Source organism: Centruroides sculpturatus, unplaced genomic scaffold (assembly GCF_000671375.1).
Source record: "Centruroides sculpturatus isolate CEXI.00-Female unplaced genomic scaffold, Cexi_2.0 scaffold20, whole genome shotgun sequence".
In the NCBI taxonomy this organism is placed as follows: Eukaryota; Metazoa; Arthropoda; class Arachnida; order Scorpiones; family Buthidae; genus Centruroides; species Centruroides sculpturatus.
This window is the reverse complement of record NW_019384333.1, coordinates 1,241,963-1,261,520: the sequence shown is the minus strand read 5'-3', so window position 1 is coordinate 1,261,520 and position 19,558 is coordinate 1,241,963. Positions and strand designations below refer to the sequence as shown.

At 29.3% G+C, this 19,558-nt stretch overlaps 1 protein-coding gene across 5 annotated transcripts in view; it reads right to left on the bottom strand.

The window, feature by feature from the left end:
• LOC111631080 (putative uncharacterized protein DDB_G0291608) overlaps nucleotides 1–19,558 on the bottom strand; it is an 82,234-nt gene that overhangs the window by 36,605 nt on the left and 26,071 nt on the right. Inside the window, exon 1 of one of the 5 annotated variants that reach the window (XM_023375283.1) lies at nucleotides 5,359–5,684. The exons of the other annotated variants lie outside the window; for them this stretch is intronic. The gene's annotated coding sequence lies outside the window, so the exon portion shown is untranslated. Of the gene's footprint in view, nucleotides 1–5,358; nucleotides 5,685–19,558 lie in introns of those variants that run through there. 5 annotated transcript variants of the gene reach the window in all.

Here is a 19,558-nt window from a genome sequence, read left to right as displayed (position 1 = left end):
CTCCAAGCTTTGACTGTAGCACAAAATAAAACACCACACCACAACTAAAGTTCACCAATATTCAACAACTGTTGAATATTGTTGTCTAAAAACACATTTACTGGATTTTGAACTTTTTATAATTTATTTCTTATAATCCAGAATTACATTTGTTTTAACTATTTTCATGTGCTTTAAAACAATCTTGCTTTTGTATTGTCTTGAACTTTATCTAGCATGTCAATAAAGATCTAATTGCCAAGTTCACATGCTAAAGCTTTACATTTGGCAAGAATTGTAAAGTAAAACTGTTTTAAAAAGTATGATTCAACAGAAGCATCATGCATGTCACTCACCTCACTTTCATTTTCTTGTGGTGGATTATTGGTTGCATTATTTAAGTCTATTGTTGTGTCCAACAAATCATTTGGAATAAAATCATTGTAAAGTACTTTGCTAGTGTTTCTAAAGTAACTTCTGGTGAGGGTGTTTTGATCCAGCCTATAGAATCACTGATAGTGACAACTTTTTTAAAGTCATACCCAGATGTTACTTCATCCATCTTTGGCAACAAGTGACCATAACATTATTGTTTGATAATGGATTTTAAATGCATATATAACATCTTGATCTAGTGGCTGTAAACACTGTTCAATTTGCTGAGAATTTCAACTCTACATGTGACAGCTTCCTGTAGCAATGGCATGGGCATTATCAACAAACAATTCTCTTGTTGGTAAATTTTGTCATTCAACTTGTTAAGTCACAAACAAAAAATCTGATATGTCACTCACAATTTCTTGTTTGCATACCACTGAACACCAAGTTGCAAAACACTAACATTTTTGAAGTATCTTGGCTGAAGACAAACTGTATGGAATAACAACAATGGCTCCTTTAATTTACAGAGGTTAGCACACAAGGCAACATCTATTAGAGTTCCACATATCAATAGCATCTGCAGTACTCAAATCACAATGTTGTTGCTCAGACAAACTTACCAAGCCACCCATTTCTGGCACAAAATGTAGAAATATCAAGTTTCATGGCAAATTTTAAGACCATTTCTTGCAGCATCAATCCTTAAACAAGTAGGCCTTTAGCCTGACTGCAATTGAACCACTCCAAAATTGCTCTGTTGACATCTTCATATGGTTGGATACATCATCTTTTGATTTTCTCATTTGTATTTGCTTTCCAATCACTGAAATAAAGTTCCTTATTGGCAAGAATTGTTTGAATTTGGACTTCCAATTAAATTTCTTTGACAATTGTCAATGCTTAATAGAGAAATACTTTCCTTTAAAGTCAGGAAATTAAACTGTTTTGCTGCATACACTTGACATCTTGCTTGTACCATAACTAACTTATAGACTTAAGTCCTAAACTTTGTGTTAATTTTCAGAAAATAATTACAGACTTAAAACTTAAAATTACATACCATGAATACAATCTTCCAGCAAATAATATGTATTTGAATTAAATACAAAATGGAATGTTTTGGAGCCTGCATCGAGTGTCAATCTTTACAGAATATTAAAAAACATTCTAAAATTAGAATCTCCAATGTTCTGTAAAATTCAACACTTGATACAGGCCCTAAAAGAGACAGAGAATGTTCCATTTTGTATTTAATTCAAATACATATTATTTGCTGGAAGATTGTTGCATGGTATGTAATTTTAAGTTAGGCACCTCAAATTTCTTCCATTCCTTCAGTGAAGGGATTAAAGATTTAATTGTTATAAAAATTACTTTAACTTTACTATGTGATATCTGTCAAATAACTCAGATAGAATTTTTTTTTTAAATACATAGTTGAGTGTCCAAGTACTTATGCATATAAAAAAATCCAAGCTCAGTAATGTAATAATATAAATTTTAACTTAAGATATATTTACTTATGATGTAACATTTAGAAAAATTATTTTAATAAATGGAATAGCATTTATTTCATTAACACTTAACTGTTAAATTACTTTCAGGAAACTAGTTTTTTTTATGCATTTATATGCATATGAATACATAAATTAAACAAACCTTTCTTAATAATATTTATGTAGTATATTGTGATTTAGGAAGATATTTAAACACAGTTTTCAACTCAAATAATTCTCTATCTAAACATTCTACCTAAAGTTAAATATTTTTGGAATATTTATCAAAACCTTCATATTTTATTTTAAAGACAATTGATTTATATCTAAGTTTCAGAATTCCAAAAATAGCATTTGAAGAATTCTTGTCATTTTATTCTACTCCTGAAGCAAGTTTCATGATATTTGTTTGGAATGCCTTATTATTGATATTTAACATTATTAGAATATAATACTTATAAATTTTTGCTGTAAAAATTTACGAAAAATATTTGTTTGTCATACTAGGCAAATTCTTCTCACATTACAACCTTTACATACACAAGTCTATCACTTCTTGTAGTATATCATCTTTATTAAAAATTTTATTTTATGTATAATGAAAATTTCTTTATAGTAATTATAAATTTTTATATTACTTATTATAAAAATATATTTAAAAATTATTATTTCTAAATATAGATTTATATTTATGGTCTACAAGTACCAGCACTTGCACTTCATAATAATTCATAGAATTCTTGAATATCTAAAATCAAATTAATTGAATATTTCAAAATCAAGAAAATAATCAAGTGATGACAATCATTATTTCATGTTTCTTACAATCATCATAATTATTAAAATTTAACAGTAAATAAAAGATTTTGCTAAAATATTTAAAGTTTCTATATACGTGTATTTTATACAGAAACTGACTGACTAAAATTAAGTAAACAATGACTGTTCTATTCTTTTTGGATATGTGATTTCACTGAAATTTATAATTGAACAATTATTATTATAAAAATTTAAATATTTAAACAACAGCCGAAACATAATCTTTCATTTTTTCCCGATATGAAGTATTTGCTCATTTCATATCAGTTTTAAATAAAAAAAATTAATTTATGAATAAATTTATAGGTAGCAAGTGCTGCCATCTTGTAATAAATATTTTATTATTATTATTATTATTGTAGTAATTAATTTAGAAATTCTAGAAAATAATCAGCTCTAAAGAAGATTTAAAGTCTCATCTCATTTTCACATACAATTATGGCTACTTCTGACAAATTTATAAATTAATTTTTTTTTTTTTGGCTTGAAAGTAGTAGAAACCAAAAAAAAAAAATTTTGAAATTTGATTATTGAGTGATTGTAAGTACAGCTGATTGTTTTTACACATAACACATAACATTTTAAACTATTGAGTATTGTTGATTTTTTTACACCAAATTATAATATATAAAATTTGATGGTGTGATTTATATATATATATAAACTTAATATAACTATTTATTGCTGTGGTGTGTATGGTATATATACAAGAACAATAAGTATTGTCTCTATCTAATCAGCATGCTAGATATAAATTACTATTTATCATTATTTGAAATTTTTAAAAATTTTAAAATAATAATATACTCCTTCTATTTAACTGTTAAATAAAAAAAATTTAATACTTAAATTGCTTATGTTTTGTTAAAATTGGAAGTTTTTACTTATATATATAAAGAATTCTGTATGTTAATTTCTATATACACACACAATGATAATGAATAGATTGTGCAAGGACAAAAACAAGATAGTATATTGTTACATTTAATGACAGATATCAGAACAATGTTGTTATGTAAGATATTATAAACTAAATAAATAAAAATTTTAACGTTTACCAAGAAATATAGAATTTTATAAAGTTCGTATATTTTTAATTTGTTAGTTTATTTATTATACTTTACTTAAATGTAATAACTAATACATAGAGATTTTACAATATGTTTAAAGAACATCTATCATATATAATTAACATAAATGGAATCTTATACAGATAAAATATTCAAAAAATACATGTACTTGTATCACCAATACAAGACAAATCCATTGAAATGTTAAATACTTTTGTAGTTACTAAATTATAAAATTTTGAAAACACACAAAAAGTATATGGTTAAAACATGCTAATTTAAGAATGATTTAATCAAAATTAAAAAAATTAGTATGAAAAATTATTTTACATCAATTATACAGCAAGTTAATTTAAATTTGAAAAAATGCATACAATCATTATTTAAATTTGGCCATTCATTTGGGTTTAAGAAGTACCTACACAATATCATTATTTTTAAATCTGAGTTTAGTTTTACTTTCTGCAATAACAAGATGTGAATGTAAAAATTTAAGTACATGACATGAATAAAATATCTATCAATGGAATAAATTGTAAAGGACAAGTTTAAAAGCCCAACAGTAATAAAAAAAAAAAAAACAAGCAAGTTCATCTATGGTAAGTAGACAAGACATGACCTTGGGACAATAGCATTTTAAATCATAGCAAATGAGTGACATTTATAACATAAAAAAACATCTATTACAGACAAAAATTTCAACTTTGTATTTTTTAACTAAATAAAAAAAACAGTCATATATTATACTAAAAAGATCCATTAGAATCCATATAAAAAAATAATTTAGTTTATGCTGTATACTAGATAATATTGAAAAACAAATTTCCACGTCTGTGTTAATAAATTTCAGTTTATTTTTAAAAATTCTGATGATTTTATTTGCATGTATAAATGATTCAAAACTGACATTATTATTATTATTCAAAATCATTACATTAATGCTATTTAAACCGTCTACAAAATGGCCTTTTTTCTCAAATTCTTTTTGAATGTCTGGACAGTATTTATCAACCAGTTATCAAAACTAGCTAAACAGTTAAGATTAAGAAAGAATTCACATTTCGTGTAAGTTTCTAAAGCAAAAAAAAAAAGAAAGAAAGTAAAAAAAACCTACATAAAATATGAAGTTCTCAGTAGCAGTATTAAAAAATAAATAAAAATAAAATTCAATATTGCAAGTACTTGACTACATTTTAAGTAATAAAAATTTGTTTTAAAAAAAATATATTTTCTGTAGATATTTTCCAATAGAGGAAAGTGTATTTCGGAAGAAGATTTAGAAGCGCGACGGTACAAAAAGTAAAAAAAGCATCAACATTTTTTATGAATCATTGTCGTGTCATACATCAAATACTTTTTTCCCCCTCTCCCTTCTTTTTGTATTAATCGTACATATCAGTGATGAACCCGGTTGAAAGAGAGGGAGAGCGATAAAGAGAGAGAGAGAGAAGTTGAAGGAACCGAAATTCCGGTAGGATTTAATGAGGAAAACTAATCCCACGGTCGAGGTGCAACGGAAGGCAAACACAATCGCATTCGCATCCCCCGCAATAACTTTTTCGGAATTAATTAAGCACTTTACTTTATACAAATATGAGTAAATATGAACTTACGAAGCGTCCGGGTCACGTAAACCAACATAAACATCGCAGTTTGGAAAGGTTTCGGTTCATCTTAGGGTCTGTCAGCTCCCCGGTCGATTCGCCGTCCAATCGGAACGTGGCACCAGCCGAAACGTCCAATAGTGTGGGATATCACGTGTTAGCCAAGGTGACAGGCGCGCGGTTCACTGAACGAGCAGGCAAGATCCTGTTTTATTGACATACAAGCGGAATGAAAGAGAAGGGGGTCAAACTCAACAAGGAATGCATCGAGGTACAATATGTCCCTTCAAGACTCCGACTTGGACATTTAAATTTTCCTCTATTACCGAACTGGATCGATTAAAAAAAAAAAGTAGTAATAAAAACCACCAACGAGGAGAGGAAAAAAATCCCTGGATTTCAGACAGATCTCGTCACGCTATAAACAGCGTAAAAATAATCACGTAATTAACTTATTATAAATATTAAAAGACGATGATAAGCGAGGGAATGATGATAAATGGCCGCAATTAGCGTTTTAAAACGTTTAAATTACTTAGCACCGTACGACTTCACCCGATAAGAAACGATTAGATTTAAAATAAAATTAAAAAAAAAACTCTCTCTCGGAAAAAAAAACTAAAAATAAAAGTCTAACGAGAAATATTGATCGGTAAATTCCGAAATAGCCAGTTATAAACATACAAGATTCACCAAACGTCTCTTCCTCTTAAAGCAGTCGCCATACCATCAACCCTGTTACCATGACGACGGCGCCAAGTAACTTCCAAAGTCAGGTTTTTAGCTCCTCAGACGATCCATCTCTGTCTTAACTTCTCCCTGCATTAATTACGCTTAAGTCAACACCTTACAATAGAGTCGTAGCGTGGTCAAGAAAACTACACAAACAAGAATTTCTGTTCGAGGCGGAGGCGATGTTATTCTTTCTGGCCACGAAAAATGAAAGCAGGAAAAAAAATAATGATAATAATAATCGTAGCTGTAATTTATAGTATATATATATGTATGCAATTATTTACGCTTTACCTGGTTCCCCCCTTAGGAATACTTAGCCCGAAAAAATAACGAAACGGCACGTATATATAGGATAATTACTCGAGTTCTATATATATATATAGTGCGAAATTATTGCCTTTACAGTTCTACGAACCAAAGTTAGACTTGAGAAAGAAGCAGAGATTGATCGATCTTGCTAGCTTTTTAAGTAGTTTTCGATCGGAAGTGCAAAAAAAAAGAGAATTAATATCTTTAGCATTAAAAATACTTGGAGGGGGAAAAAAGCCTGGCATTACCGAATATCTCCAAGCAAAATAAATAAAAATTCAGTCTAAGCCTTGAACAAACAAAACAGGAATTTTATACTTTCGCTCCAGATTTTTATCTGTTTGTAATAATAACGGAGCGGTAGGGAAAAAAAGAGAGAGAGAGACAGGTTGTTTACACAATTTTGCAACAGTATAAACACAGAAATCCGCAGGATAAAAATGTAGACGACGGTGCCAACGTATTGCAGTTGTTTTTAAAACGTAATAAAACATTCAAGCTAGGATAACCATTGTTATGACAGAGACAAGGAAAATTCGTCCTGCCTTTGACAACTAACAAAGGCACTGCTGAAATGCAGGTGATACTCCAGGTGTGTCAAGGCAGTTGCGGAGCATTGAACAATAGCTGGCAAAATACTTCCTGAAATGTGGAAACTTATTTACGACCGTCGCCATTGTTATATTAACTTGCAAACAAGAACGGATATACAAAAAAAAAAAAGAAAAGAAAAATATATATCTGTGAATGAATATTCATTAAGATCTTCCAAGTTAAAGTTTGAAATTATTATTATTTTTTTTTTTTTTACTGTTACATATGCAGTTTTGATTAAGATATTTTACGAGGTCAAAGCTCGTTTTAGTGATATTTTATGTAAATTATTAATTAAAATACATACATACGTTTGATAAATCTATGATGATAATTCATTGCATAATATAAAAATTATGTTTTTAAGGTATAATTGCAAAATACATTGCAAATTCGCTGTTTTTATTCTTAACGATATTTCATGTACACTATTTTTGTTCTTAAATCGTATTTAAACGTTTGAACAAATTTTCTTAAAATTTCGTTATAATTTACTTAAACTAACCCTTAAATTAAAACATTATTTAAAATAATAATAATAATAATAATTTCAAACCAATTAAATAAGAATTAATGTAACCTTATTTTACCAATCATATTTAAAAAAGTTTATACCGTAAATCAAGTTTCTATAAAAATCAGTCAATATTTCCTTAGATTATATAAACCTGATAAACAAACATTGAGTTATTTAAACTTTGTATATAAATATTACACATTTTTTTTAGTCCAATTAATTCTGAAAAGTTAAGGTTAAAATACTTGTAAAGTTTATATTTAGCATTAATACATGTGAAGCCAGGACGTTTTTTTAAAAAATCAAACATTGCTTATTTTAATTAATTGCTTGTTTTAAAAGTGTCGATTTTTTTTATTGACACAAACTTTTGTCAACTTCTTTTCACTTATAATATTGATTTTTTTTTCCTTTCCTCCCAAACCTTTCATCTTTTTATATTCAAATATTGGTCTCTTTTATTAAATTCCTTAGATTGTATAGATAACATTCAATGATTTTTTTACATTTCAAATTAATTCCTTTCATCATTTTCTTCCATTTTACTTTTTAATTTACATTGATAATTAAATAATCATTAAATGAAATATTGAAAAATTTTATTAAACTAATTTCATCTTTCAAAATTTTCCATTTATTTTAAATGTATTATTTTTTTTTTAATAGTGTAACCAAAAGGCAGCCAAAAGGTACTTCAAATTATTTACATTCTGTCTAGTAAAGAAATTAAAAAGTAAAAATATCTATAAAAAGCACATTATACAGTGTTCTGGAATTCAACCCTCTCCACTACATTGTGACAATCATTATCATGCTCCTGCCACTTTTATTCCCTAGAAAAGCAGGTGCCTTTTAGGAGAGAGATTAGGTCAATCTCAAAAAGAAAAATTCATCATATGTTGGCACCATTCAATTCATTTCACTATCAAGTCAACATTTATTTTAGAGAAAATTTTACATGTAGACTTATAATTTAACGCTATTATTTTGTTATACATATATACATTATCTTGGTTTATGAATTAAGTTATTATTGATATACAATTTTAAAAAAAATATTCTATGTAATAATATAACAAACTACTTTAAATTTTTAATTACTATTTACTCTTAAAATCTTATAAAATGTCAAAACAAATCTTAAGAAAACACTCAGAAAAATAATTATAAACTGATTAATTTCCCATATTCTAACATTGCAACATAATACAAATAAGTATTGCTTTGAGAAAACAAAAATACCATCTAATGTTAAATATATTACACTAAAACCAGACAAATTCTTACAAAACAAAGTATACTTTTATCATTATTAACAGTAGTATAATTTTAATATAAGCTATACAGCAATTATTTTATATATAAACAGAACAAAACATTATCTGAATTTAGAATTAAATTCTGATTTTATTAAAGGTAAATTCTGTGTGTGAATGCAATAGTTACTCTTTTAAAAATATTTTAAAATATGGATAACAATAACAGTTCTCTAATATCAACTGTTGTTACATAGTATTGGCCACCGAAACAGTTTTCACTCAATCAGCTGCGTAATAAAAAGAACTTTGCTCAAAACAATAACTCATTTGTAGATTTTTAGAATGCAATATGCCTAGGAAATAAAATTATTAAAGGTCAACCATTTCTGATTCCAAATATTATAGTGTGAATAAGTGCAAAGTATGAGTAAAATGAGAATTAAATACAAAGGGTGAGTACAAACACAAATTAAAAAAAAAAATTAGCATGTTAACTAAAATATTTCAATTCCAAACCTGTATCAACATTGTTAAAAACTTTTGACAATCAATAATTGTTTCAACATCCAAGATGTTATTTAGAATTTACAAAAAATAAACGGGCACTTAAATTATGGAATCAAAATATTCTGCTACATCCTTCTCACTCTAAAGAAAGAAATCATCTCTATTGCCTTGAACCATTTTGAGAATAAAGACTATAGAGAATTGTGTTCCCTCATGACAGATATTATCCTGTCAGAAAAGAATAAACTATTATGGATACCAGAATCAGTCAAATATGGTTTTCTGCAATTTTATGTGAATGGACTATTTTCATCATTCAATAGAAAGAGAAAGAAGGGTGTCATCTTTTATCAATAAGATTGATGGCTTTGATCTATCAATAATTTATCGTAGCATTCAAATATATTATTTGGATAAAATTCTTCTATTTTTTTTTTTTTTTTTACAGTTAGTGAATCATCAGACAAATGTTCGAATAGAAAAATTGATACTATGAATATATTCTACTAAGAAAAAATGAAAACACTTACAAAAAACAAAAATATTAGTTTCAATTTTCAAATAGCAATAAAAACTTCTAGGTTAGAAATGAGACTTCTGATCTAATTTTGATTTCAAAACCAAAGAGATTTCACAAAAATGTCAAACTGTTTTCAAGGAATCAAAAATATTTAAATTTAGAAATAATTTTGAGATAGTTTATTTTCAACCTCAACTACTACATTTTGAAGCAGAGGCCATGCAACACTACAATTAGAAAACTAAATGATATATGGCAGAATTTTTTATTCCTTCAACTAAACTTTCTCTTGTAAAAATTATGCTATATATTTTAATATTGTATTAATTTTTAGTTAAAATAAAATTGTAGAATTAACATATTTGTAATGTAAAGAATTTTGTCATTCTTAAAATTGGTTTTAGAGTATAGAACATTACGTAAAATTAGATTATGACGACAGCTTTTTTGTGTTCACAGACAGATGAAATTTAGTTTAATCATGTACCATATAAATGTTGCTCACACTAAAAACAAGCAAGCAAATGTATGGATCATTCATGCCATGACCAGTAGAAAACAAGTATGCAGCAGTTTTGAAAAGGCAATAATTTCTGGTTTTGTTAGAAATCAAAATCTTAGCATTAACTTAGCAAACACAAAGATCCTGTAAAGTTGACAAAAATAAGCAGATGAACAAGTGCTCATTTTTATGTTTACCTTTTTATTTTTTCTTGCATTATTCTTAAAGGTGTTCCAAAAAGGATTACTTTACCTTAAAATAAATTCTTAATTTGAAAGAATAAAATTTTTTTAAAGAAAAGTAGTTTCAATTTTATTGGGGAATGCCCAATTTTATGATTTCTGTTCAATAAATTAGAATTTAAAGTATAGTGAATTTTTTTACCAACATAATGAATTCATTATACTTCAACTTTCTATATCATTTATATGATCAAATTGATACACAATTGTATAGATCAGAAGTTTCCAACTTATTTTTATTGCAGAACTCTTTTCACCTTAGTATAAAATGTTGGAACCCTGACAATTTTTAATGATTAGAAATAAAACAACAAATAGAAACACCAAAAACAATTTATTGAAAATTAAAAAAAAAGAATTAATAATGGAAAGCAAATATTATTACTTAATTCAAACTGATCATGTAAAGGGTTAAACTTTCTTCTTTCAATATTTTAAACAGTGCTATTGCCTAAATATGTACTGTACCTTCATTGGTATCTCCCTTTTTGGTCTCCTTGTCACTAGAAACATTTGAAATACTTGCTAGATTTTTCTTCAAAACTCTTTTCTCAGCTAATGCTCCACAATTTTTTAATTTGGGATATACACAATACTAAAAGCACTATAAATTTACACGATTCTCACTATATTTTTTTATATGAAACTACTTAAAATATCACAAAACAATTGCAATGCAAAACTCTAATATTCTTTCACTGATATGCCCCCTTGTACGTACACTATACCGTTGTGCTACCACACACTACAGATGATGAGACATTAACCCCGTGGCTATATGTGATGCTTGTCTGACACGAGTGTCCTGTCACTACTAGTGTATCGTAATATGTATAGTACCTGTACAGTACCATTGGGCATCTGACTGGCCATGCAAGTCATTAGATTCAATAGGCTTGTGCTGCATATATCGATAAATTAAAGCAAATTAATAATTATCTTATTATTTATATGTTGGATATTTTTAAAATTATTCTTTAAAATGATTTTCTAGCTTTAGGTTAAATTTTATCATTTTTATGGTTTTCATTATCTTGTCAAATATTATATCATGATTTCAGTTCATTCCATTTCCAATAAATTAGTCCCATTTTTTATGAAGCTATAAATAACTCTAGCACATGTAAAGGACATCATAAGAGGACTCAATCCAAGACTACAACAATTACATCTCACATCCCAAATCTGCATTGGCACATTCACACATTAGACTCAACAGATTTTGTTGTGAAGCCCTAAATTTTATTGGCAGAACTCTAGGGTTCTACAGAACACAAGTTGGGAAATCCTGGTATAGATGCTCTATGTATGGCTACATACTAAAAAATAAACTAATAAAAAAAAAACACAGTCCAATTAAGTAACATTGCATTTTAGCTGATAGAGCATAACAGCTAAGATGAAAGATGCAAATGCACCATCAGTGAAATATAACACTATATGCATTAATAAGAAAAAAATATATTTTTTTTGTAAAAGTAAATTCATACCAGCAATTTTTTAAAATGCATTAATAGGATTTTATGAGATTTTTATCTATATATATAAAAATGAATGTATGTCTGTGTGTCTGTCCTTCATGCATTACCACACCGTTTATCCGATTGCCACGAAACTTTGGAAAGTTGTTTAATATACTCCCGTGAAGGTTTCTGGCATAGTATGATTGCCATTAAGCTTTGGGAAGTTCTTTAATACACTCCCGCGAAGCTTTCTGGCATAGTACATTTATCCTACGATAGATGGCGCACGTGTATACGAGCATTTCACTGTGTGCGCGCGATTGATTTCAAATTGTGAAGACCATTTCCCCCTTCAAAAAATCTCTCTATATATGCATTTGTGAACTGTTATTTACAATATTTGTAATAATTTTTGTTTAATCACTTTATTTCAACTTTTTTTTTGCTAACTATGTATTTGCTTGAACTTTGTTAAAACCTTAACTGTATCCCGAACAACAACCGAAGTTGTAGGAGGAAATTCACCTATTTTACCGATCTAGGTATCCCCCTTTTCCAAATTTTAATATCGACTCAAAATAATTTAAAAAGACAAATTACAATAAAACGGTTTATTATCCAACTATCAGAAATTTCACAACGTGCCAAGGAAGATAGGAAGGAGCAATTAAATAATCAAAATTATAAAGGATTAAAAAAATATATAAAAATGGGGAATATTGCACTTCTGACAATTGCTGCAAGTGTGTGGGCTAAATTTGGAGAATCCGTGCTTCTCACATGTACAACTGTATGTGGCCAGCTCACGTGTCAGAAAACCTTTGATTTATTCGTGTATGCACCAGACGGAAAAACTTGTGGATTGCTTGTGCATCCACAAGCACTCCAATAAATAAATAGAATTGAAACGACACTTTGAAATGTTTTCCCGATGAAAATGAATAATAATAATAATAATAAGTTTCAATAAAAATGATAAAATGTAAATTTAATTTTATCATAACGAGTTTGCTTGAATTTCGTTTATTCTGAGATCACAGCAATGCGAGACAGGTAAGCTAGTATTTTATATTTGTTCAGAATTTTTTACAGTTTTGTTCTATTTTTATGCAACTGTCTGAGAAAATTTGTATGCAAAAACACTTGGAAAATTTTTAAATTAAATTTTAATTCTAGTAACATTGGCCTAAATGCTATTTTTCCTTAATAAACTGTTCACAACCTGACATGCCTGTTTACTGATCTACATTTTTTGCCAAATTCACTGTAGCAATTCTGAATATTCTATTAAACAACTTAAAAAATTTTTAATTTATTTTCTATTATCCAGATGTGTCTAACAGATACCACGACCTCTATTTTTCTATTATAATTTTAAATTATGCAAGTGCAATTCTGCACTTAAATCTTTGTTATAATGATATATGCCAAAGATTGGATTTAGGCTAGTAATAAAGTATACTAAATTTTCTAATAAGATGTTAAAGTTATCTCATGATATAATTTGTTTGCTATTTAATACTATCATTAAAAAAATACAGACATTGTGATATTAGTTACAATATCTGAATTTTTTAAAAAAATAATATATACAGGATTTCTTTCACTGTAAAAATAAATCAGTAATGAACAATCCGTAGTTCAGGCTGTATATGACTCATACAGTTTTTCACTTACATTAATAATCAGAACTAGATTGGAGAACAAACAAGACTGGATCTCTTACATTTAATTAAAAATAAGCTGTTTCAAAATAATTCCGAAATGTGTAAAAATATTTTCCAGTGTTTGTAAAACCATTTTTGCATGTTATTGAATGTAAATTGTTACCTAAATTAATCAAAGAAAAGATGAATGAGCAGACAGATTGAAGACAAGACACTTATTATTTACAGTAAATTGCCAACAACAACTTAGAATTAGTCAAGATAAATTCTATGGTCAATAATGATTGCTATACAAGAATCTCAAACTAACCAACAAGTTGTATTGATTAAAGTACTGTGGTTATATACTTCCAAGACAGCTTGCTATTGATGTATCATACTATAATTTTATAAACATTCAAGTAGTCTGGAATCCATAGAACACACATTAAAGCAGAGGTCCCCAAACTCCGTATTGACTCCAAGGATTCCTCAACTTTTTATTAGCCTCTCTTACTTTTTTGCTAATGTAGTTAATAATAATAAAATCTGGTAATCTAGTATAAATCCATGTACTGTTTTCATAGGAAAGATACTTAGTACGCAACTTCCATTGAACTTACAATTTTGAATTAACTGATATATATTAATAAGACCCACATTGAGTCACCATCTGACAGTGAATTTCCACAGCTTTCATTTCTTTTACCCAAAGAAAATGCACTACATCACATTGTTCATCAATGGTGCAATCACACAACAAAGGATCCAAGTTTTTGTCTTCCTGGCTGCCATATGACTAACAGAGTATTATACAATGTGCAGCCAAATTACCTATCATTCAATGCAAACATCTTGCATTGCATCAGCTTCTCCACCTTGTGGTTACCTCATAATTTCAAAATTGTCTTTACTTTTTGATTCACCCATGTATATTCCAGCAATCTGAAAGTATGCCAGATTCAGCTGATAAAGTGAAAGAAATAGGCACTGCATCTTCACCAAATACAATTTTTGATGCATCCAAAGCAATTCAATCTTGCAGTGCATGGCAATGTTAAAAAACATGACTGCTGGGTCTAGGATCTAGTTATAGTGGTTATGACAATATACACAGATAGGAAAAGCTTTATTTCATATGCAACAGAAAATGAATTAGCTTATAAAAATAAAATGACTTTGTATTGTTATTGACATCCATTCTGGAAGATTGTCTGAATGAATGTGTTAAGACTCCTGGTTCTATTCTATAAGCTAAATGTAATATCAAAGGTGTGATTTACTTTAGTTTGTTGATTCTTATATGACAAAAATATATACAGTCACATTGCACAATGTGACTGTATATATTTTTGTCATATATGAATCAAATTAGCAGAATACTTTGCTTCATCAGTTTGTCAATTCCCTTAAAACAACTTTTTGTTGCTCTATTAAACTTTTACAGACTATATATAAACTCCTCAAACATAACAAAACTAAACCACTCACCACACCAAAATTATAACGGCATACGCAAAACCAATTACAGTATGATAATAAAACAATGAAAATGAATGTTTTCAAACCCCTTCTGGGCTCTGCAATAAGTTCTTAACAGTTCCTAAATAGTTATTTGATAATGGAATAACATTTAAATAAGAGTTTGATTATAAGTTTGAAAAAATTTACAAAAAACCATGTCATCCATGCACAACGAGTTGGCTTGCCCAGAGACAACAAGTGGCTAGAGTGAGTTGTGAATCAACTCTTGCCAGGCCAATGACAAAATCATTTCCTTTTTAAAATTTATGCATGTAGCTGTGAGGCTGGATTTTTCTTGTATTCTCTTACGTAATGGGAAGGACCCTCCTAACCCCAGCAGACTCCCCGGAGTGTATAGTGTCCCTATAAAGACGGGTGGCCAACTTTTGTGTACATAAGATCTATTTTTTATCTTAAAAACATGTCACGAACGACTTGTTGTCGTAGGCATAGTCTAAGTGGCGAGAGGAGGTGTGAAATACATACTATGTTTAGATAGGTAAGAAAAGCCACAATTTAATTTAAAACACGAAGAAAAGGTACTTACATTTTAAACAGAAAAAAAATTGAAACTCAACGTTTTCACTTTCGGGGCCACCACTTCACCCTTCCTCTTTCTACCATGTCCAGACCTACTTGCTCTGTCCCTCTTTCCGCCTTTCTTTTTTTCAGTTTTATGACCCTCTGTCTACATTTCTTATTCCCCTTTTACAACTGTATGCAAATGGATTGCGTATGGACAGAGAAAACCGCATCTGAGGAAGGATGCAGAGGTCTAATATCACTACAGCTGTATTCAGTTACAAGTGTAACACATTAAATCAAGACATCGTGAGCAATCGACCAAAATTGGCTTCGTGATTAACTTGTTGGCCACCCCTGCTATAAGGGATAATAGATGCAATAGAGACCTTATAAATATAGGCTCTACTAAATGTTCCATGGGCATCAGAATACAAAAACATCAGGTGGATATTCGTCGTGTGAGAACCTTCACAGCCCTTGCTACTTACGTAACAGATCCAGACATAGTATCCTAGTATACATAGATCCAGACATAGCATCACAGTCCAATCTCATCCTCACCATGAACACCTCAAACGGTTAGAGGTTAGGCACATTTTTAAATCCAGCCTCACAGCTATATGCATAAATTTTAAAGAGGAGATGGTTTCATCATTGGCCTGGCAAAATTGATTCGCAACTCATTCTAGCCACTCCTTGTCTCCAGGCAAGCAGACTCGTTGCGCATGCGCAACATATTTTTTATAAATTTTTTCAAACTTATAATCAAACTCTTATTTAAATGTTATTCCATTACCGAATAACCATCTAGGAATGGTTAAGAACCTGATGCAGAGCCCAGAAAGGGTTTGAAAACATTCATTTTCATTGTTTTATTATCACACTATAATTGGTTCCAAGTGCATCATTATAACAAAACTAATCTTAGATCTGATATGTTTATTTATTTGAGGTCCACCAATCTTTATTCAGACTATGGAAAGATGCTAACTAAAACATAGAATTATCTTTATTTTGAATTGCATAAAATTATATTTACATGACTGAAGATAATTAAATTTGTTTTGGCTTCTGCTTTATGGAATAAATTCATTGAATGCACTTATGTGTTGTAAACCTGTCATGACTATCACTGCAATAAGTAACTCTCTCAATAAAACTCAGTGCAGATTTACAGTGTATGACCAAAAATCAGTCAAAAAATTTGGTTGTTGATTTATGCAACTCAAAGTATGTCTATAATGGATTTCTATATCTCAGGAATGTTGGAAGTTTTTTCCAACAAGTCATTACCTGGAAATGTTATCATGCAACTAACTTATGAGCTCCTACCTGAACAAGGAAGACAATGATTGGCAATTTGTTTACATTTTCATTAATTTCATGATATACTGTTAAAAAAGTCATGTTTTAAAAGGTTGAGGAAATGCTTTTCAGGACTAGTTATATCTCACCTTTAGATTGAAAAACATATTGAACAACCAATAAATGTCATTTGAAACCTAGAATTTCAGAATTTTGAAACAACAGAAAAAATGCAAAAATCTGAGACAATCTCAATGTTATGAGTTTGCACATTTTCACATACAATCAAAATGCCTAGAACAATATCTTGGTTCACTGTCTTCAGTTGTTATCTGCTGATATTCTCCACATCCAGGGGTCCAAATTGTTCTTATTTTTGCTTCACATGATTATTAGCAGTTGCTATTATGAGAGCTACAATGCAGATGGAAACATTGCTCAATTGAGGGAAAATCTATTTGAGTCTATTCCCACATAGGCACCACACTTTTGTTTTGTAATAGAAGTTCTACCAGTGCTATGTCACTCTTTCTCTTGATAAGTGCCTTCTTATGCTCTTCATATATCAGAAAGTCTGCAAAGGTACTATCAATGTATCACTTTACATCAGCAGTATGTCTCAGGTGTATGAGTGTTTTGTTGACTCCACTTTCCTGGTCATTTCATAGTAGAACCTTTCCATTCTTAATTAAATTAAACACTACAGAGGATTGTATAATATGACATTCTCATTATCTGGTGTTCAGCAAAAAATAATCTCGTTCTTTTGGGAGCAGTGACCCAGTAATTTTAATATGAGTAGTACTGACAGTTTTAGGAGTTGTGTAGTCTGCATTTTTCCATGTCCTGTAGCAATGCTCTATATCAGGGGTGGCAAATCTATGGTACATGTTCCCAAAGTGGCATGTCAGAGAAATCACCAGGCACATAACATATCATACAATTCCGGTTTATCACCTGATCATCTTTTGCTTTCAATCAGCTTATTTATATTTACTCTAATTAAAGCATATTCATTTTATTTATATAAAATGAGGTTATTACAAATCTTTGGCATACTTAAACATTTTTAAAGACAAGCACTTTCACTATATGGCACACAAACTCAAAGGTTTCCCCATCTCTGCTCTACATTAACTTCTAATTATTATAGGTGGGTAGATGAAGGAATGAGCAATTCATTCTAATTTATATGAAGAATTTCTTTTTTCTAAGTATGCTTGCTGGTTTGATGAGCAAATAATTGCTCTCCTTATGAATGTAGTAAAAGGCAGCTATTTTGTATTTGAAGGGGTCTTTCAATTTGTAATGTATATAAGAGGAGACCATTGTTGGTCAAGGACAAGTGAACTAACAATATCAACCTAGGATACAATAAAGGAAAATAGCGAGGAACGACGATAAACCAAAACATCACTGCAGACACTATGCTTACACACAAAATGTGCAAACTCAAAGTTGAACTCATCATTAATTTTTGCAGTACATTTTGCTGTTGTTCCAAGAACTCTGGATCTCTAGATTTCAAATGACATTCTATGGTTTTGATAAGATTTTCATCTGAAGAGGAGACAAAATTAGTCTCAAAAAGCATTTAATCAGCACAGACTTCTTAAAAGTATACCATGGAGTGAATGAAATACTAAGTATGGAGTTGAACATAAAGAAAGATAACTTGTTACTTTAGATACTTTATTAAAATTCAATAAAAAACTGAAAATGCAACTTTAGCACAGAACAATAAATGTTGTGAAGAGAGAAATTTAAGAATCCATAAAAATACTACTACTAAGAATTCTACAATACTGTCTTTATAAAAAAGGAAAATAAAACATTCTTCAATGTACAGATGACAATAAAAATTGTGTGTAAATTATCAACATACACCAATGTGTAAATAATGTTGCAACATCAAATCTGATAAAACCAGCCAATTAAAGTTAAAAATTTCAAATTGTTAAAACACGTGTTGATATTTTTATATATGCATTTAAAATATCAACTGAATTAAACAGTAGTTTAAAAATATACTTTTGTTAAGAATTCTGAATTTGTTTAATTAATATGCTTTCTTACCACACCGAGTTGTATAACTTCACAACCAACAACTGCCTACCCTTAACCATTAACCGGTGCGAAATTCTTTAAAATCGGCGAACGTTTTCGATTCCCCTCCTGGGATCTTCTTCAGGCTTACTTCTTTATATCTTTCGTTATAACCGGATTCTTTAATTCGAATGTTTTTGAAAAAACGTAACGTGCTATTTTTCGAAAAAATTCCGAAAACGGAAGGAATCCACTTGTTATTTCAAATGTAATTTTCTACCAATGGGGAATCATTATGTGCATTACGTCATAATACTTGTCTTATAAACTATATTATGATTTATCGTCAATTAAAAATTGCCATGCTGCAGAGAGATTTATTTCTTCTTTGAAATTAATGCATGCGGATTTATGATTGGCTTTAAATATTTCCAGTGCCTCCAAAGTTCTTAGTTGTTCCGTGTGTTGGGTGGTGCGAATAACATGCGCTTCATCGAAGAAAGGTGTGATGTCCG